This window comes from Zootermopsis nevadensis, unplaced genomic scaffold, assembly GCF_977971745.1.
Source record: "Zootermopsis nevadensis isolate Lab colony 2312 unplaced genomic scaffold, Znev_1.0 Znev_ptg000024l, whole genome shotgun sequence".
NCBI lineage: Eukaryota > Metazoa > Arthropoda > Insecta > Blattodea > Termopsidae > Zootermopsis > Zootermopsis nevadensis.
Window position 1 is genome coordinate 13,589,749 of NW_028259156.1, and position 14,958 is coordinate 13,604,706.

Consider the following 14,958-nt stretch of genomic DNA (forward strand, 5'->3'; position numbering starts at 1 on the left):
TACAAGAAGAAAATAAATTTTATTATTACTAATTGTACTAATGCTAAGCTAATTATATAAGTTATTTTTATCTGTAATATGAGCAGGCTAGCCCATGAGCTAAATTGCATCTGATAACTCACACGGCCTAAACATATTTCCAGTTCACGATTTATAAATCTCCAATTGACAGTTGGCTAAGATACGTTTTCAAACATTTTGCTTTACGAGTACTTGTAGATGTTTGTATTATATCAACGTAAAGTGAAAACCCATCTTTTTGGAACTGTTATATCCTTTCAACATCCTTTTAACAATTAAACACTTGTACAGAAAGAGTAAGAATGATTTTAAAACTTGTGTTCGCGTTATCAGTAATGACAACAGTCGAACCTACGTAAACTGGATTGCATATCCCTACAGTCATTTTTGGCCAGAAGTAACGTCTTTATTGCAAGCTATTTGAAGCATGAAAGGTCATACGTGTGTGATAACTGTACGCTCCGTTCCAATACCCATGAACTAGCACATTCTAAACTTTGACCCAGGAATGTCGACAATGTCAGGACGTTCCTTGCCCAGTCTGCGAGTTCAAAGTACATCTAAGCAACCCGTAATAAGTTTCCACTTTCTGGTAACACCGCCTTTGAAAATGCGATTTCAATTTTGACAACCGGTTTGTAATATTTTTTGAAAAGGGTTGGTGACGTGGATTGCCAGTTCCTGACGGAGGCTTGGTTCATGCCTGCTTGCTGTCAAGACTTTACAGTCGGCTGGGTATGACAAGGGGTAAACCAATGGTTGCTACTGTGTGCATACTTGTTTCAAACCGAGGTGTTGCAAAGGTAGGAAAGGAACTTCGTTTCAGATACAACATTGCCGAGAATTCCTCTTTCAGTACGCATTCTAATACAGAACAGTATGCTGGGCATAATTAAGGGCGATTGCCGGGATAGTACACTGAAATAGGTTAAAATCGTCTGGCTAGGTCTTCCGAGTTATTTCTTCCCTTAACGTTTCGGACTAAAATTTATACGCATTTAATATCTCCTCATACGTTCTACATACTCAGCTCATCTGATGTCTATTGATTTTATCGCCCTAACTTAATTTTGATTAATGGCTGTCAGCTGTACTTCAGGCTTTGCTTCGTGATGTGTTATTCATATGGGCCTACAAGGTTTTCAGCTCTTTCATTCCCAACCAGAAGACACATCGTGATGTGACGGGAAGACGAACTTAAGATGGATCCAAAAGCGTATTAAAAATATTGATATGCATATTACTCTGCCCATAAGTACGGCATCACCATGATTCCAAGGAGCCAAGCTCCACATATACTCACTCAGACCTCGGCACTGGATGTCCTGTCATCACTCTACTGCCGACGTTAGGATTCTTTATCGAGTTCTCTTCGTCAGTTATTCTGGTAGCCTGAAAGATGGACTACAGATCATAAGAGACAAGTCAGCATAATTATGTAGGAAACAGCGTCTGGGGCAAATGACATGTGATCTGAACTCTGTGTTTTCACTCTGTCTGGATGCTCTCAGCAGGCAAGTCTGCTGGTCAAAGGCCAACCCAGGAGTCACAGATACCTTATGCAGATAATAGAAAAGTGCAATGTTGCAATATTGTCTGATAACTGTGTAACTGAATGCAGAAGAAATGAGAAACTAGCAAGGAAGTTAGTCGAGAAATAAGTACAAAGAAACTAACATGTGTACCCTAACACGAACGCCCGTGTCTCCAGAATGCAGGTAAAAATTGTAATATAACGTCAAGACGGTTTGTAAATGCTTCGAAAATATCACATAGTCAGGAAATTAGGATGCACAGTAAGAAATACAAATTAGACAGTGGAGTTACGAGCAGATTGACTTCATGGTACAGCTTGCTACCATTCAGTTAAGAATATTTAAAAGTTATTTATCGTGTCTGTAAGACACATTACAATATTTCAAACTGAAACTATTCTATATCTTTTGTTTAATGTGATGTTATTTTGATTCATACAAAAGTCTCTATGCAGTCAGTAACTTAGCATATAAAGCGTTATAGAGATTGTGGTTAAAACTAAAATTCCTGAAGCTTGTATTAGGAATCGAACCGTTTTCTAGTTTAGAATCAATCTTGGGCTTTTATGCCCGTTGGATAATTTAAGAAGGAAATATTAATAGTGTTGGGAACAGACTATCCTTGCAACCTGGAAATGTAGCTGTATGTACAGGGGAAAATCCGGTTCAGGGATAGGAAAGCGTAAAGAGGCAGAGGCAGGTCAGACAGTTGGATCCGTGCCGATACCTGACAGAGGACGCCTCAGTGCAGGATGGCTGTAAATCAATTCGCGTCGACAAATTGAAGGCCACGGGGTCATTTCTCAACACCCAAAATAATTTTTAGTGTCTTCAAACTTCCCAGAAACTGAAGATCTAACAAGTAAACAATATTTTGTGAAATCTGAGGTTCACACTGCGATAAAGTTCATTTTCTTCTGGGTTGTGTTGCCATGTGGACCTCTAGGTAGACACAGAAGTTTCGAAGAAACATATTGCTTGCATTTTCAGGACGTTACTATCTAAATACGAGGCCTCCTATACGTTGTCACGACCCAGAACAACATCGACAAACATGATTTTGCTTACTGACTTGAAGACATAATTTTGCATCTTAGAGGAAGAAGCCAAAATAAGCTTTTTGTAGAAGATGATCTCAGATCGGGGGTGTTGTAGAATAAACTCTTGAGGAGATTACTCGGTGAGAGGAAGTAAAGGGGGACAGAGCTTCACGTTTTATTATTATGGTGATATAATCAACGGGCCGGACAGGGCATGTAACAAACCTGCGAGGAAATGAGAAATGATTCAGGAATTTTGGGCGGAAAACGGAAGGGAGAAACCCGGTTGAGAGAGCTACGAATTAATGGTTTTTAAAATAGGCTCTGAAGAAATAATCATTGGTGGTGTATGTTTAATGCATGTTGCTAACGACTAGTTTCAGTGATGAGGTCTTGTGAACATGTTAATGAAATTTTTGGTTAAATAAAATATTATTCCCTGACTACTTTTAGAGACTTCTAATTTCCCAAGAAGGGCATTACTCAGTTGATTACGTGTACTTTGCAGAACGTTTCTCACCCCGATTGAGTATTAATTTCGTACAGTCTTTAATGAGAATGTTCCTGAGAACATATCCTACCCTTAGATCTCCCAAATGATCTCCTGCTTTTCAAATGTTCCACCCAAAATTGTGTGTGCATTTCACATCTCTCATTTTCGTTTGTTTCACCATCTTTCATTTAATCGCTGTAATAATATTTTGTAAATAATACAAATTAATATGTTTCCTGTTAGGGATGTTATCGAAATGAATCGTAACTTAAGCACTTCTGTTGATGTGTGTGGAGTTTACAGGACTCGCGGTATTATCTGTTGTAGGGCTTGCCAGATCACGATGAGTCTTGGACTTTTATTAATAGATTCTTTCTGGGTCAACTAAATAATGGGTATAAATTGGTCTAGTATTTCATGTCTCGGTCTTTGTTGTATTGCAGTAGGTTCACAAAACTATAATATGCTATCCATTCGGCTACAGTTATAATTTTTTAACTCTAAAAAGTAGTCAGAGAGTTTTGCGAGTCATAAAGTTGGTATCTTGTTACTTCTAAGTGTAGTAGTAACTTTATGCAAATTCTTTAGGCACTTGAATGCTTCCTTCTCAGGCTATACTTAATTCAGGACGACTATGGCGTGAATTTAAACAAAAGCCGAGCATTTAGCCGGGAAACTTCTCATAAGCGCAGTTCACGCGATATCTTTTGTTTCACACAGCAGAACAACGGGCGGTCAGGAAATCAGTGAAGTACAGAAACGCAATCAATGATAGAGTTTAATACTTTTATTCTTTTTTTTACGGGAATGATTGGTAGTTTAGCTGTGTTAAGTAGCGTTCAAGATTTCGCAGATTACTTTGTTACAACTGTCGGCTCATTGTGAATTAGGTTTTCCATTTGTCGCGAACGATGGAGGTCCGTGTTTGGTTAGTTATTAACACAGGCGTGATCTTCCGGAACGAATTAAGAATTACGGTGGATCTCCGAGCATGAAACACCGTAATTTTTTCATCTTCTTCGTGGATTTTGGGAGTAACACGCATGGTATTGATGTTTTAACCGTAAATGCTGAGTCACACATATCTAATGTTTGTATTCAAAAGTTGCTCAGTGTTTTGTGTGGAGACAGTTCAGAATAACCTTGTATTTCCTACTCGGTCCGTTTTATATAATAAGTTACCTCGTTTCGTTTTAGGCAAGATTAATGTTAGAAGAGTTATTCAGAAATATATATTAAACTATTAAAAATTAGTTAATTAATTTGCCGGGAATCGAAAGGCGGTCGTGTAGCAGGCATTCATTTGCTTACTGTGTCAGCAATCACTCCGTTAAACACGATTCTGATCTTCCTTAATCTATCTCCTATCCTCAGTGGTCTTTTCCGAAGATATTCCCCACCAATATTTTGTAGGCATTTATTTCTGTATCATCCTGTTCTTCATCACACAATGTTTCAGAGTTGGCGTAAACAACCCCCCCCCCCTCCCCGGACTGAAATACGCGCGTGCTAGTAAAACTCCTACTAGTTGTGAAAAGGCAAGCCTCAGTACGAATTGTGGCCGAATTCGGTGCTCTGTTGGTGTTCTCAGACACGTTCTGTTCCACATTCACTGTCACCCTGGAATGATATGCTAGCAAAACTGACAATGCCAACAGCTGTAATCAACGAGATTATCTCCAACCGTTCCAGGTAGTGCTACATTGAATTTGAGTTTGTGTCATGTTCACGAACTATTATGTATCTGTATTTTCTTGCGTATTGTTTCGTAAAAAATTTATCGGTAATTTGTAAAATATTTATATTATTCGTCAAAAAATTATCACTATTAATAACTGCAGACACGTTCTGTGTCCCTTGAGTTATGTCCTACCATCTTTTTGCAATAATTCAACTTGTGCAACATTAGAACGATATTCGGGGATATATAAAACTTCTAGCGACAAAGTATTATAGAGTAAAAGCTGTCTCACTACACTCCATGTAGGCGCTTAGGGAGAGAGGCGGTATAGTTCCTACTAATTCTTGACCTTGGCACTACATGGGAGTGTATGGTCAACATCACGCCCCGACCGCGATTAACCACCGGGAAAGGACCTCGGTACCCTTTCGACAGAAGGCTGGGTGGGCCCCAGAGTCGGTCTGGGTGCAGAGGCTAGAGGAAAAATCCCCTGTCCCAGTCGGGGATCAAACCCCGGTCGTCCAGTCCGTAGACAGTCACTAAAGTATTATAGAATAATTAATTCATTAATTTGTTACGATGTAACTGTTTTCTTAGTAATGCACCTTCTTTGATTGTTACATGGTTTAGGATAAGCACAGTAAGTCCTAGTGAGAAGTTAATCACGGAGTTCAACACTGACAGTAGGACCATATCAGAAGCCTCCAGAACTCAGGAGAATAATTGAACTATACTAATTTAACTTACATTTCATTGAGACGACGACAAAGCGGCCACTAACCTAATTAACATGATACTGTTTGCGTCGTATTCTGTGGTTGCGGACTTGCCTGTCGGACTTTGGGGCCGGCTCTTCTAACTGAAATTTCCCTTTGTTTTTCAAGTCTCTTCAGTCAGACGCTGTGGTAGTGTATTAAATTAAGGTATCGCCACTTCATTTCTCCCTTCTATTCGACGAATACAGTGGAAAAAATCGTAATTAAATTTAGGAAGTCAATAAAAGTATGCCGCTGTTGAGTGGGCGATTTCCGATTACAACTTTTTAGATTGACACACGAGGAAAGTTGAAAATGTTAACGTGGACGGCTTCCTCGTACTTGACATGGCTTCGCGCAGGTATTTCAGGGACCGGTATGTAGGCTGCATATTTCCGTTTCCGTTTATCTGCTTCCTAGCATGTAGCAATGATCTTGTCGGTCGTAGTCCGTGTCTGGCTTCCTGCACGCCAAATCAGCACCGTACTGTCTAATCGCGGAAATAACTGATATAAGTCTTGCAATATAAATATGAAATGTACTTTCACCCCGACAAATGAACTGAATGAAAATATCTACTTCTTATCCAAATAGAAAAGTAGGAGAAATTGACCTATTCTAAATATACGATTTGCTGTTTTCAGGGCGGATAAGCCCAAATTTGGTCATGTGCTAGATTGTAACGCCATTTGGTTTGATAGAAGTCTACCAGAGCTTTAAAGGTCCTTGCTGTCTCTGTCATAATTCGTGATGGAGGTAGTAAGTCTACAAGGAATTGCTACAACTCAGAAGACAGCTATATGCGACTACTCATTTTGCTTTAAGCTAGCACGTAATACAACTATAATTCGTGTTCTTTTGGGTTGTTGTGACGTTTTGACATACGGCCGAAATATCACACGGCACAACAACCCAGAAGACTATTAAGTATATTCACATCGCTGTGAAGAATCCAAACCCAACGTAATGGAATAACTTCTTAAAAAGATCGAAAATATTTGTCACATTCGTTGTATGATGAAGAAGATGACAAGGACACGCGACTTTGTCCACTTCTAATATGATAGCCAATATCTGTTACTCTTGTCCGAACCATTGGTGTGAGGCGGGAAAACTGAAACTGGGTTATACCTGTGATGATTCTGGTAGCAGAAAATGCAAACGAGGCTGTGGTGGCACCTGTGAAGGGGTCTGGCTGAGTCTGGGTGTGGGAGAAGTTATGAGTCAGGTTGTCGGTTCTGGCTTCAGCCATTGCGAAGTTGTTGTCTAAATTAATTTATTTTACAAACAATGTTCATAAATGATGTTTCAATAAACTGTATTACTGTTCAAAACAAAAAGATTTGTTCTCGTCAACTTTGGCGGTTTATGCGCTATTCTAGTGCGCGACTAATCGAAATGTAATTGCTGTACTTTCGATTAGCTGCAATTCTTTTTTTACGAATTTACGCAGGGGTTGCAGGACGTGGTAACCAGAAAAATTAAAATGCAAATTAAACCGACAAGTGTCGAACTTAGCTCGTTACTTGAGTGACTGTCGCCGATTAGGCACAGTGGCTGGACAGACGTGTTCGTTGTCAGTGGCAGAGTTGCCGAGGGACAGGTGTATAGGGGGACAGTCACGACCACAACCAGGGAACTACGCTTGCTTAGTGGAGCCTGGTACCGCTCGGCTAACCCCCGACACACGGTCCCGCACACACACACACACACACACACACAGAGATTTCTGCGTGGGAATCACAGATACGCGCACATGTGTTTGATACTGGACGCAGCCTCAGTGGCTTGGAGTTGGTGCAAAGATGAGGCACTAACGATGTTGATGATGATTTGGGACCAATAATTAAAAACGTGTATACCTCCAATTAAAATAATTATTTTCATACCTCCATACTTTCTCGAGGTCTTAGACAATTTCCGATTAAGGCAGGTTTCCGTCTGCCTAGACTCAGCAATAGACAGGTAGGCATGTTACTGCGTTGGCAATCCTATCCTGCAGTTACACCAATTAGGTAAACCACATGCATAAGGAAATAATGACAGTAATACTCGTATAACATCTGTGCTCGTGCACTCCACGTGCAAAGATGATTTATTCCTTCACCGACGAAAACAAGACAGTCACAAAATAATTTAATTGTTTCTCCTTGGTCGTGTCCCCCATTTATATGATGCAAACAGCTGACGAATGACAAGACATTTGTTTGTTAGTTGATTAAAAATAGCTGATACGAGAAGAGATGTCGCCAAGAAAACAAGTTGAGAATTTGTTACTTGATATTTTCCAAAAGAAAGTGGTTTACTGTTTTTTTAAACTACATACTTCTTCTACATCCTGTTTTTTAGGTGTAAAAGTGTTAAAGTCATAAATATTTCTTTAAATGTGGCCATACTGATACACAAATATCGGATCGCCTCTGTTGGTATCAGCAGTTCTATAATTCTATATACAAATGACAACACAGTAATGGGAGCATATCTTATGTGAGTTATTTCAATTTTCGTCTGGTTCAACCCCTGTGGTTGGAAATTTGTTCTCAGATTAAAATTAAATCAGTTAGTAATGAGTTAGTGGCTTAAACAGAATTAAAGAACCTAAATAGAAATTATCCTTGGTAGGCCTAGGCGTAGACAGAAATTCAGATTAAAATTAATCTTAAAAGAATATGGCAAGAGAATATGACTGAACTAAACTGACTGAGAGCAATGTGGTGGTCTCTTGAGGTAGCGGTTCTCGTAAATTTCGGATTTTTTGAGCAGCTAAGCCAATATCAGTTTGTCAAGAAGGATTCCTTTCAAGTTAATTTGTTGATAACGTCACTATAAATAGTCCGTCAAACCATCTGCCATCCCTATAGCCCATTACCTTAAGTCTAGTTCTGATGATACCTTCCCATGTGAGCCTCGGACTGACGAGTGGCTTCAATAAGAATGTATAATTCTAAACGGTGGTGTCCAGGATATAGAATACAATGATATACAGTTTACACTATGCTGCAACAATAACTCTTAACCGGTCTGTGTGACATAAATTACAATTTTGAAAAGGTATGTGTATAAACGTTTTCAAACTTTGGATATCTAATTGCGTATTTGACTTTGAAACATAATATTTTATATCAACATTTGTTTTCAGACTTACCACTTACACGATCCCAGCCTCAAAACTTACTTATCTAAACTTTCTTGTAAATGCCTTATCTTCTATCTCGTCATACTCTGTCTTCTGATAAGTAAATATCGCTACAAAATATGTTTTATGCAAAAGGCGATGTCTTAATTTGAACACTGGAGCAGAATTCGATTACAGCCTGATAAGAAACGCTGTCTTCTGTAACACGGAATTTGACCTATACAGATACTGAACACGATATGTTGACATCGTGCTCAGGGAAAATGGAAGTTCTCAAGACGCAGTTGAGGCAGAAAGCCCGAGGAAACGGGAAGAACAAACAGCTGTAGTAGCAGGAACGTGTAGGCTGAGGTGTGAATTGCTTGTGCCAACAAACACGCCAAGCCTTGCGTTCCATGCACAGCTCACCACTCGATATGTTTGTTCACAGGCAGCGCGCAGTCCAGGGAAGCTAAGCGGAGGATCCCCCATCACCAGCCACTCAAAAAATTGATCGTCTGATATAATATTTATTTAATCACTGACACTTCTGTAGTTCTCTGTGGTGTTGCATCCTTTTACAGCCATAATTGTTTAGCATTACATGTCAGCTTTCATTGAAACACGCTAGAACACTGACACATGTACACAGAGTAACCTGGATTATGCGGAAACCTAATTTTTTCGGAAAGAATTTTATTGTCCCGTGAATATGAAAACAAAGTCCATTCTATTAACAGGAACATCTAAGGCGGAGTCAAAATATATAATGTAAGCAAGAAAGAAAGCAAGAAAGAATAAACTGAAAATAAAGGAAAGAAAGAAATATGAAATTTGTCTCTACTGTGTATAAGTGTTTTGTGGATGTATGGATTGTGTGTTTATCTCTCTCTTATAAATGCATAGGGCAATGTGCAATTGTGAAATTCTACCCGGAATATGTCTGAGTGTATTAAACTGAAACATGTGTGACTCTTAATAATATACAAACCAATAGAAAGTTGTACTGCGAACTACAAAAAGCACGACATTTTTAATTTACTAAATCTTCCAGATTATTACATGTTTCGTGACATCTCTAAAAACTGCATGGAGCGGAATCCTTAAGATGGTAATAGTCGCTTACCTAATAAAGTAAATCCTCGGCTGTTATGGAACTGAAGGTTCCAGTTCTGTGTCACAAGAGTCAGTTGTCACTGGACCCTATCCTGAGCCACATTCTCATCACATATTTAGTGGATACGGGATCCTCTTCCTGAAGAGGTAAACGGTCGAAACATGAAGCTGACCACTCACTGCTGTTATCGGTATTGGTGTCACTCAAACAGGACAAATAAGCTAATTCCTGTTTAAAGGAATAAACATTACACTAAAATTATCGAACGTAAATATATGATAGATTGTAAAATGTGTGGAAAAAAAGTTTGTTTCTTTACGAACCAAGATGCCAGCTTTGTTCGTGGCAGAATGACTTTAGTTTGCAGCTTTAACTTTAATAGGGCCGAGGGCGGCTTCTTTAAAAACTCCGTCACCATTTAAATGGGAATGCTAGATCACGACCATCCGTTAACTAATTCTGTCCATTTACTTTCATTATCACCTTTTAACCTCAAACATCTACGCCATTAGCTTGACGAAAAGTGGCAAATCATGAAATAAAACAAACCCATGAAATTATAAATCCAAGAGATTTTAACTTACCTGCTTCAGTGAATATGCACATTCCTGAGTAAAACGGTACACTGTGAAGAATTTTCTCACATGAAAAACAGCCACGACACGTATTAAGAGGAGTTACTGAGATCTGAAGTCATGGAATATATAAAGATAAAAAAAAAATTTACCTTCGTAATAGTCACCTTGAAAATGAAAACTTTAAAACAGGAACTAGCAATGTTAATTAAATTAACACCGAGAAAGCATATCTGTTGCTCAATGTCAAAAGCAATTTTAGTATCTAGTCAATATTTATTTATTTATTTATTCGCCTACAAATGAAGATGACTCTACTGTAGAGGTTACTTAGAACCAATGTGACACTGAGTTCGAATAGATACGAGATACATCAGTTCCACAGATCACCTGAAATTGTTATGGGAGTGAAAATCTATTAAGCTTCGAGTGGGAGATGAGGAATGCAAACAGAATTCTAGTGTAAAAACCTCTTGGAATATGTCCAGCTGGACCGAGAAGGAGATGGATGGAAAACAGAAAGCAAGTTATTAGGGATATGGAATGCGAGGATGGGAGGTGTGCGGAACTGGTTCAGAATCGTGCATAAATGCTGGTTTTGGTATTAGCGGTGGCTTGCTACCACAGCGTTAGTCTGCCTCGTTTACTATTTAGAGCCTTACTAAGACTTTCGTTGATCAGCATCACTAATACGACCCGTTCATTTTACTTCGGTTACTTAAGTGCGTGTTATGAACTACAGAAGCCATTTCGCGCTGAATGAACTGAGATGATGAGTAAGGAATTGATGGTACAGAATTTATGGTGCGTCTCTCAAGGTAGTACATGGCATTTGTCTTAGAGTCACTAGGTAGACTTCAGTGTACACAAATGACAAGCAAACAGTTTCCGACATTGCTCCACTCAGTGAGTCGTATTTTAAAATTTAAATAACATACTCATCGATAGAGAGTCTTTTTGAAATGTTGACAGATGCTAAAAAATTTCCTTCTTTTATGAAACCCGAAGAGGCATCTCTGAGTTTATAAAACACGTCATTATTTCCAGTTCTAGTCTAGTTCAGGCAAGGCTATAATTTTATCATCTTTCTGCATAAGATGAATTTTAGTATAATCTTCCCTCGAGTTTTCTCGATTAAATTTTGTTTGAATTCTCAATTTTCTGCACTTTTTACATACCCTGTCCATCTTCTTAAAGATTTGATCATCTTTACAATATTTGGTGAAGAGTGCAAATTAAGAAGCTCTTATTCATGTAATTTTCTCTGGCGTGTTATCTAATTTAGGTCCGAATGTACTGTCAGAAATTTGTCCTGGAACACGCATGATCCGTACTCTTCTTTTTATTTAGAGGTCGTGTTTCACTTCCTCATACTCCTAAACTTGTAGTCAAGCGAACTCCGAGATGAAACATATTTATCATTAGTATTTCACTGAACGGCTTTGTTGAAGAAATATAAATATTTACCCTCAAATTCACAAGTGAACTTAATAAATTCTAATGCTTCTCCAAAGTTCATACCGGCCGTTTTAACACAACCAGTGTCTGACAGTGGCTGATACTTCTGGAATAGGTAGGCGTATCTTCAGGTTCGTGTTAGTAGAAACTTAACATCTCTGTGTTTCCGACTGTTCTACAACACACGTGTCAGGTACCTGAATGTGAAATTAAGTTTTGTACGTAGCTCGACCGCACTCTTCGTAGCATGTTTCCACTATTCCAACAAGATCGTTCTTATTCCATTAGCATCCCGCTTGTATAAGTCTCTCATACGGTCGGTAAGATGTTGTAGGACCTGTTTTCAGGATTCGTCGTCTAGACGACTTGAAGATCATAAACTACTGTGAGTTCTGATCAGCCAGCAATGTGGGTGGGTGGGTTCAAGCCGCGTTCAGCCCTCCTCATCTTGTCAGGGTTTGTGTCATGGCACCCCGGCGATCCGCGCAATACACACATTTTAACTTCGTAGTTTTATTCACAGATAAATTAAGAAAAGGTTAAATATTGAGAACTCCGATTATCATTCATTTCACGAACTTTTGATTCCTCGTGTTCTGTATAAATTCAAATATAATATTATTACGACTCACAAACAAACAACAAATAGCTTAGGGATACGTAGAAAGACATGGAAGAGATGATAAATTTATACAAGTTTCTGTTTTGTAAAACCTGAAACAAAACGGAAATTTGGCGTAATTAAATGTAGGTGGGGGTATAGGCTTAGTATTAAAATATATTTAAAGAAATAGGGTGTAAGGGTGTTGATTTTTTTCTCAGGATGGGGCTCAGTGGTGGCCATCTGTAATGAAAAATCAGATTCCGTAATAGGCGAGAAGTTTTTTGAGTAGCTTAGCGACCTGTTGGCTTCCAAAGAAGGATTGTGTTACATGCATTCTGTTGAGTCGTGTAATAACACAGGTACCCCGCATAGGCGCTGACCTGCGCATACGATAGGCGTGTAAGAACGTCACAAACTTATCCAACATGGCAGCCACTTAATATCGATGTATTGTAACACAAATGGGAAAGTATTACACGTATTTATTCTCCAGACCTATGTACACGTAGAAGGGACATTTAACTTTTAACACTGTGCACAAACATCATGTACCGGATGTCGCGTTAAAATTATCAATGATTAGATAATGAGTAATATCGTCTTACGGGATCCTGTCCCTAATAACATGGATCTATTTTTCAGTACTTCCACATAATAACTGATATTTTGTTTTGGTATCGTCAGGATCGTTATTATATTTTTTATATATATATTAGTGGTCTGACATATAGAATGATGATCTTTCCAACCCTTGAAACTTAATACTTTTGAAAAGTTCTGAGTTTGCTCCAAAATGCATTTTCCGATTTTAAGAGAATCCTAAACGACGCTAACATGAAAGGAGTCTTTAAGACTATCACACATGCAGACACTGACAACATATTAACTAAGTAAATTTTTGTTCAGTAATTAAAAAAAAAATTATTACAGATAATACGAAACAAGAACCACTGGACCAGTCCCCCGATTTATTAGCTTTTGAATAGCGGGCTTATAATACTGAATAGGAGGTTGTTAGCTCCACGCCCAACCCCCAATCCACTTGCTGTTAGTCTGAGCTGTCCGTATCTGCACGCCGTCTTCTGCTCTGAAACTTGAGAATGCGCTTTGGCGTTTTAAAAGGAGCATACTTAACATGAAGGACAAGAAATATCTGAGAAGACACCTGCACCAGATGGACCCTACGCAGTTGAGTTGCCGTATCACCTGATGATATGAACTATCACTTGACGCAAAAAAAATGTGAATATACTAAATGGAATTGAATGAAGGTCGAAAGGAAATTCATGAACACGGCAGAAGACGAGAGGAAGTGGTACGGGTGACTGAATCGGATGCAGGTGAACAGGTAATGGTGCGTGGTAGCGGAAGTTCAGCTGATAGTGGGAAGGGGATGGAATTAAACCACCGATAAGTCGAAGTATCGTTGTGGGAGATTGTGGCCAGACAACGGACAGTTGGTTTCAAATTGTTATGTGTGCGTGTAGCTTGCAGTCGTGACTTGAGGTAGATTTCTGCAGCATTTCCCAATATAAAATAACATTACCATAAGGAAAACTCAAAATTCATTATATTTAAAACTTCCTATTGTGAGTTATTTTGGAGAGCGTTAATAAAAATGTTAAAATATACTTTATCTGTGTTGTGAAATATACTAGAATACGTTTTCCCTTAACATTACCAGCTACGTATGATGTGTTACACTTAACAGGTTATAGGTTTGTGCTTGATAAATGTCAAAATGTCAGTTTTGTCGAAGTCCCACTCTGTCCTGTTACGATCGTTTATAGGGCGTACGTGAAATTTAAATAAAAAATATTATTTTATAATAAACACTGAATAATCAGTAATGTAATTTATATAATTTATTTTAGATGTAGATTATATACTATGTATAACTTGAATTATACACCAACAACTTTGGGGGTACAAAGTTGAAGAGAAATTATATCTGGGGGTACGCAAACAAAAAAGGTTGAATACCACTGGTTTAGAACAAACTGTTGTTTGCTGTCTGAAACCGTGTTCTGAGCAGGTTACTACAGCGGCAACGTTCTTCTAGACGTGAAATCGAGAGGCACGCTTTTCGAATCTCGTCCTTGCTACTTATTATCCTGGCTGAAGTCGTTTTCACGACCTTATCTCTTCAAATCTTAGGTTACAGCACATCAAAAAAGTTGTACCTGATCACAGCTCATGATAATTTTTTATCTCTCAAAAAATTATAAACTGAAATAGCGTCTTTAAATAATCAAGTAATCGTCACAAATATATTTATGGTTGTGATGTTCGGTTAATGGCATTGTTTTTAATTAAATTCAGTCGTGGTAAACCGTATGAAGCTAAGTCAATATTGTGGTAGGAAATAGTCTAGTGTTTTTCAACCAGGGGTCCGCAGGTTGTGCCTAAGATGTCAGCTGGTTTCGTAGATTTTTCGCTTTTATTATACTTTCATGTTCTGTTACTGTAATTTTTAAGCTCCTTTCTTCACATCATTTGGACAGGGATATTTCCCGTGGTTGAAGGTCGTGAAGGCCACGACTCACCTCCATTTAATGTCGAGG

General features: G+C 38.5%; 1 long non-coding RNA gene across 6 annotated transcripts in view; it reads left to right on the top strand.

The window, feature by feature from the left end:
* LOC110841323 (uncharacterized) overlaps positions 1-14,958 on the top strand; it is a 498,304-nt gene that overhangs the window by 364,070 nt on the left and 119,276 nt on the right. Inside the window, exon 4 of one of the 6 annotated variants that reach the window (XR_015536923.1) lies at positions 9,092-9,723. The exons of the other annotated variants lie outside the window; for them this stretch is intronic. This is a non-coding gene — a long non-coding RNA (uncharacterized LOC110841323). Of the gene's footprint in view, positions 1-9,091; positions 9,724-14,958 lie in introns of those variants that run through there. 6 annotated transcript variants of the gene reach the window in all.